Genomic DNA, 7,084 nt, shown 5'->3' on the forward strand with positions numbered 1-7,084 from the left:
GTGTACGGTTGTCATACTTCTCTATATTATTGTTTTACAGCTTATCACATACATCTCAGATCTAAACTGATTACACATTTCTCCCAGCCTTTTCCAGGGTGTGCTACTACACCGTCCTTATCTTAAAGTAAACAGAAAACCCAGGGAAATCTACAAAATGGTGATTAATAAAGTGGTTTAACAAGGTTGCTGAATAAAAAACTTAAGGTACTAAGGTCACCTTTAACACTAGCAAAGAATGCTTAGAAATTGTTAAATAAAGGATACTATGGACAATGACGGCAAAAATGTAGCATAGGAATAAGTGTAGACACAACATACAAGTCTCTTATGAAGACTCATGTAACAATTGCAATATATCCAAGATGGCCTAAATAAATGGAAAGTTAAATCATGTGATCATATGTATTGTTTGGGGGAACTCAGTATCAGAAATTTGTCAGTTTTCCCCCAAAATGAACCAAAATTCTTGGTATTTCCAATCAGATTTCCAAAAAAACATAGTTTTTCGTGAAACTAGATAAGCACATTTAAAATCATATATGCAGTTTCAGTGGGGTCAGGAGGGCTTCCCATAGTATTAATCATCCTCTCTGGAGGAGCCTCTGCCCCCTCTCAATCTTCCTGAAGATGCTGGCATCTCTTACTCAGCAGTGAAGAATCTACCTATAGAAGGAGAGCAGGTAAGACGGTGGAGAAGCAGGGAGCTCCGTACATTTCACTCTCCCCCATCTCTCAAACAGAGAAGGCCTGAAGCCATATGACACTGAACTGCAGGAGTTTGGGAAGAAAAGAGACAGAGTCCACTGAGAAAACAACCTTGTAGACACGTGGGTACAATCTGGGGAAGACAAAAACGGGCTGGGACCCAGAGACACGGAGGGAGGGAGGGAAACCGCTTTGGGGGGAGCTGTGGTGAGTTGAGGGGAAAAGAAAGAACAGCTGAAACTGCTCATAGAACTGTCCCTGGAGAAGACAAAAACCTCGGCTCGGGTCAGAAAGTGATCCTGATTCCAGCTGTGGTACTGACTTTGGGCTGGGTGCCCCGGTCCCAGGCGGCGCCAGGAGAAACTGCTTCGATGCTCTCCTGGCTGATCCCCATTAGGGAAGTGGTGCGGCCTGAAACTGTTCCGCTGCTCTCCCAGCTCAATTCCCGGCTGGGAAGGACCTGGTCTGCAAGTTTATATTTCGGGGGGTATCAATAAAGTGCAAGGACTAAGATCTGGAAACAAGGCGGGGCTTGGGACATAGAACCCAGCCCACCTTGGCTATGCCCGTAGCGCAGGGAGATCGGACCTAACAGAGTGACTTGCAATGCCTGGTTCCAGAGGGGACTGGGGCACCGCCATTGTTCTCCCCACAACCACCAGGGCGAGACTTCAGGGTGCGGCCAGTGGGATGCAGTGGAGGCTAAGACCTGCTTACATCAAGCCACGCCCATCCAGGCTAGAGACCTGCTTATTTATTTTACCGAAGCCCAGGGCAAGACCAGCATGGATGCACTGCCGTGATTAATTGTAGATCAATTCTTTCCATTCATATATATTTTCCCTTGTCTCATTCATATCGCTCCCCTCTGCAGGACTGGCCACTCTGGTCATTGGTTTGCTTAAACAGTCACATTTAATCCATTCTCTTGATGTATATTCTACACCCCCACTGCTACCTTTCTATCTCTTTCTCTCTGGAGTAATCAGACTATAGAGTTTCTCTGAGTAATATTATCTTTTTTCTTTCTCCTCGCTTCCTACCATACTCTCCTCTTTCTTTCTCTGAATTAAGCCTCTTAGTCTCTCTGCCTGGTCACTGTACAATTTCGCTGTCTCCCCACACATCATTTCTCTCTTTGTATATGCTCTTCCATCAGGACTGCATGCACCCTGCTCTTCATTTGTAGCTGGGAATTCTGGTCTTATGCTTTTAGGCTGTCCTTTGTCTTTTGGGTTTTTTCTATTTTTCTTTTCTTTTCTTTTTTTTCCTTCATTTTTTCTTTTTCTTTTTCCCTTTCTGTTTGCTATTTTGTTGCATTTGTCTGTGCGTTTGCATGCCTTTACTCCTTGTGTGTTTGTCTGTCTGTTTTCTTTTCGAGGGCCACCTCGAGAAACAAGCCAAAGTACACATTATGGAGACTCACAAATACCACAACGAGTAGGGATATAAAATAACCAGAGTCTCACAAGAGAGCCAAAGAGACACCATTCAAAGGACACTTCCTGAATGGACAGGCGCTGGACAGTCAATGAGCCTTCATTAATAGAGCAGTAAGTGCAGGTGGAAAGCACATAACAAGCTTTTAAAACTAACAAGAGACAGAAAGGTAGCCAAAATGACGAACGGAAGAACTCTCCTCTAAAGAAATTCCAGGAAAACATGACAGCTAAAGAACTGCTCAAAACAGATATAAGCAACATAAGTGAACAAGAATTTAGAATAATAGTTATGAAATTAATCGCTGGGCTAGAAAAAGGCATTGAAGACATCAGAGAAGCTATTGCTACAAAGGCTATGGAGCTTAAAAATGGTTGTAATTAATTTAAAAATGCTATAAATGAGGTGCATAATAAAATGGAGGCATCCAATGCATGGATTGAAGAGGGAGAGAGGAGAATAGGTGAATGAGAAGACACAATTATAGAAAAATAGGAAGCTGAGAAAAAGAGAGAGACACTGATCCAGGAGCACAAAGGAGAGTTCGAGAGCTGAGTGATACAATCAAATGAAACAATATCAGTATCATAGGAATTCCAAAGGAGGAAGAGAGAGGGAAAGGCACTGAAGGAATCCTTGAACAAATTATAGCAGAGAACTTCCCCAATCCTGGGAAGGAAACAGACACTGAAATCCAAGAGGCACAGAGAACTCCCCTCAGACGTAACTTGAATCCATCTTCTGCACAACATATCATAGTGAAACTGGCAAAATATAAGGACAAAGAGAGAATTCTGAAAGCAGCTAGGGAGAAAAGGGCCCTAACATACAAAAGGAGACTATCAGAGTAGTTACAGACCTATCTACTGAAACTTGGCAGGCCACAAAGGAATGACAGGAAATCTTCAATGGGATGAACAGAAAAAATATGCAGCCAAGTATCCTCTATCCAGAACAGAATAGCATATAGCCTATCATTCAGAATAGGAGAGATAAAGGTCTTCCCAAAGAAAGAAAAATTGTAAGAATTCATCACCATTAAACCAGCCCTATAAGAAATCCTGAGGGAGACTCTATGAGGGAAATGTTGCAAGGAACACAAGGTACCAGAGACACCCCCACAGCATGAATCCTACAGAGAACACAATGACTCTAAACCCATATTTTCAATAACAACACTGAATGTAAATGGACTAAATGCTCCAATGAAAAGACATAGGGTAGCAGAATGGATAAAAAAGCAAAATCCATCTATTTGCTGTCTACAAGAAACTCATTTTAGACCTGAGGACACCTTCAGATTGAAAGTAAGGGGATGGAGAAATATCTATCATGCTACTGGAAGTCAAAAGAGAGCTGGAGTAGCTATACTTATATCAGACAAACTGGACTTTAAAGTAAAAGCATTAACAAGGGATGAAGAAGGGCATTATATAATAATTACAGGGTCTATCCATCAGGAAGAGCTAACAATTACAAATATCTATGCACTGAATACAGAAGCACCTAAATACATAAAACAATCACAAATAGAAACAATCTTATCGATAAGAAAGTGCTACTAGCAGGGGACTTTAATACTCCGCTTACAGCAATGGCTAGATCAACGAGACAGAAAATCACTAAAGAGACAATGGACTTGAATGACACATTGGACCAGATGAATTTGACAGATATATTTAGAACTCTAGATCCTGAGGCCATGGATTTCACTTTCTTCTCAAGTGCGCATGGCACATTCTCCAAGATAGATCACATACTGGCACATAAAGCAGCCCTCAATAAATATAAAAGAATCGAGATCAGACCATGCACACTTTCAGATCACAATGCTATGAAACCTGCCTCCAAAACATGGAGGTTAAAGAACACCCTGCTAAAGAACAAATGGGGCAATCAGACAATTAGAAAAGAAATTTAAAAATATATGGAAACTAATGAAAATGAAAACACAACAATCCAAACTCTATGGGATGCGGCAAAGGCAGTCCTAAGAGGAAAGTACATTGCTCTCCAGGCCTATTTCAAGAAATTAGAAAAAGTGTAAGTACAAAATCTAACAGCTCACCTAAAGGAACTAGAAGGAGAGCAACAAGAACACCCCAAACCCAGTAGGAGAAGAGAAATAATAAAAATCAGGGCAGAAATAAACAACATAGATTCCAAAAAAAAAAAAACCAGTTGAACAGATCCATGAAACCAAGAGTTGGTTTTTCGAAAAAATGAACAAAATTGACAAACCTCTAGCCAGGCTAGAAAAAAGAGAAGAAAAAAGAGAGAGAAATCTGAACAAACTCATCACTAGTGAAGAAACTGAATCAGTTATCAAAAATCTCCAAACAAATCAGAGCACTGGGCCAGATGGCTTTCCTGAGGAATTCTACCAGACATTTAAAACAGAATTAATACCCATTCTTCTCAAGCTATTCCAAAAAACAGAACTCAAAGGAAAATTTCTGGACTCATTCTACGAAGCCAACATCACTTTGATTCCCAAGCCAGAGAGAGACCCAGCAAATAAAGGAGAACTACAGGCCAATATCCTTGATGAACACGGATGCAAAAATCCTCAACGAGATACTTGTAAATCAAATTCAACAGCACATGAAAAGAATTATCCACCATGATCAAGTGGGATTCATTCCTGGGTTACAGGGCTGGTTCAACATTCGCAAATCAATCAATGTGATACATCACATTAAAAAAAGAAAAGATAAAAACCATATGATCCTGTCAATAGATGCAGAAAAAGCATTTGACAAAATACAGCATCCCTTCTTAATAAAGACCCTCGAGAAAGTCGGGATAGAAGGAACCTACTTAAACATCATCAAAGCCATCTATGAGAAGCCCTCAGCTAACATCCACAATGGGGAAAAACTGAGAACTTTCCCCCTGAGATCGGGAACACGACAGGGATGTCCACTCTCACCACTGTTGTTTAACATAGTGCTGGAAGTCCTAGCATCAGCCATCAGACAACAAAAGGAAATCAAAGGCATCAGAACTGGCAAAGAGGAAGTCAAACTTTCACTCTTCGCAGATGACATGATACTCTACATAGAAAGACCAACAGAGTCCACCGGAAGCCTACTAGAAGTGATCCAAGAATTCAGCCAAGTTGCAGGGTACAAAATCAACGTACAGAAATCGGTTGCATTTTTATACACCAACGATGAAGCAACAGANATGTACCCAAGGGATACAGGAGTGCTGATGCATAAGGGCACATGGACCCCAATGCTCATAGCAGCACTCTCAAAACATGGAAAGAGCCTAAGTGTCAATCAACGGACGAATGGATCAAGAAGGTGTGGTTTATCTATACAATGGAATAGTACATGGCAATGAGGAAGAATGAAATCTGGCCATGTGTAGCAACATGGAAGGACATTGAGGGTGTTATGCTGAGTGAAATAAGTCAGACAGAGAAGGACAGATACCATATGTTTGCACACATAGGAGGATTAGGAGGAACTTAACAGAGGACCATGGGGGAAAAGAAAGGGAAAAATATGGCGGGGGGGGTAGAGGGAGGGAGGCAAACCATGAGAGACTCTTGAATACTGAGAACAAACTGAGGGCTGACAGGGGAGGGGGAGAGAAGATGGGGGGGTGATGGGCATGGAGGAAGGCACTTGTGGGATGAGCACTGGGTGTTAAACAGAGACCAACTTGGCAATAAACTACTTTAAAAAGATAAAAATAAACATACATTAAAAAAAGAAAAAGAAAAGTTATCAATAATATACAATGGTGGCTAAATGAGTAATTGTCTTATCATTCTTTAGATATTATATACTGTACACATATTTGGCATGCATTTTAATAGTAATGAAATAATGTGATGAAAAATTAATCAAGTTACAATGTGAATTTATTTTTTGACACGTTACAAAGGAAAAATTGAGAAACTTTCTCCTCTCAGAATCTAAAACTACCCTCTCAGATGTTAAATACAGACAAGCAGTTTTGGTTAAGTTACTTGGATATCATGTTCAACAAGGTTTCATACTTTCTTGTCAAAAAATGACTCACAAATATTTATTTTTGCTCCCATTTCAATGTCCATAATCCAGTTTATACAACAAAACAGTGAGTTATTGTTGGATTTACAGTTGTTTTTCTTTTTTCTAAAAAAGTATGTTCTTATTTAAAAAAACATACTGTAATGCAATATCTTATCATTAGAGACAGGTGAGAGGTGGGTGGTATGTGAAAGGTTGGATTCCCTTGGGTATGAGCAGATCTAGCATATTCTAGATGTAGATATCATTTTTCATAGGCGAAGTACGTGAAGTGTGTTGCCTTCCCATTGCTCCCTGATACAGTGAAGAGGACCAGCTCAGGAGGCCTGGGTGGTGGGGAGCAGGATGGAAAACAGACTGCCAGCCAGATGGACACCGTTCACTACAAACTGAGCCACTGGCTCAGGGCATGACTCTGGATGGGCCATTTGACTGCCTTGTGTTTCAATTAAGCCAGCCCAAGGAGGGAGAGAAAAACTCAATCTAACTGAAAACCAGACACTGTGTGTCAACTGAGATTTCTGACTGTAAATCTTTGATAGCATTGATAATTAATTGTCGGGTGAAAGTTACTCCCCAAAGCCTGGGTCACTAAATATCAGCAAGTTTATTTTTAAACCCTTATTTTTTCATTGTGACACTTCCGACTGGGAATCACTGCCTTGGCAGAACAAGTCACACACAGCACTACAAGTCAAATGTGCTAATCATATCTTTACCATTTTATAAAAATTTCACAGCAGAAGCAGCTAATATCCCTGATTTGGAGGAAGTATGATAGATAAAACACTTCTGTTGTGGATTTACTAATTTTGACAGCTCTTTTAAAAGCAAGCAGAAGGCACTATTGCTGAGACAGCTTCGAAGAGTTGTTTATTACTTAAAGAAAGCAGGCAAGCATCAAAAAG

Source organism: Crocuta crocuta, unplaced genomic scaffold (assembly GCF_008692635.1).
Source record: "Crocuta crocuta isolate KB4526 unplaced genomic scaffold, BGI_CrCroc_1.0 scaffold734, whole genome shotgun sequence".
NCBI lineage: Eukaryota > Metazoa > Chordata > Mammalia > Carnivora > Hyaenidae > Crocuta > Crocuta crocuta.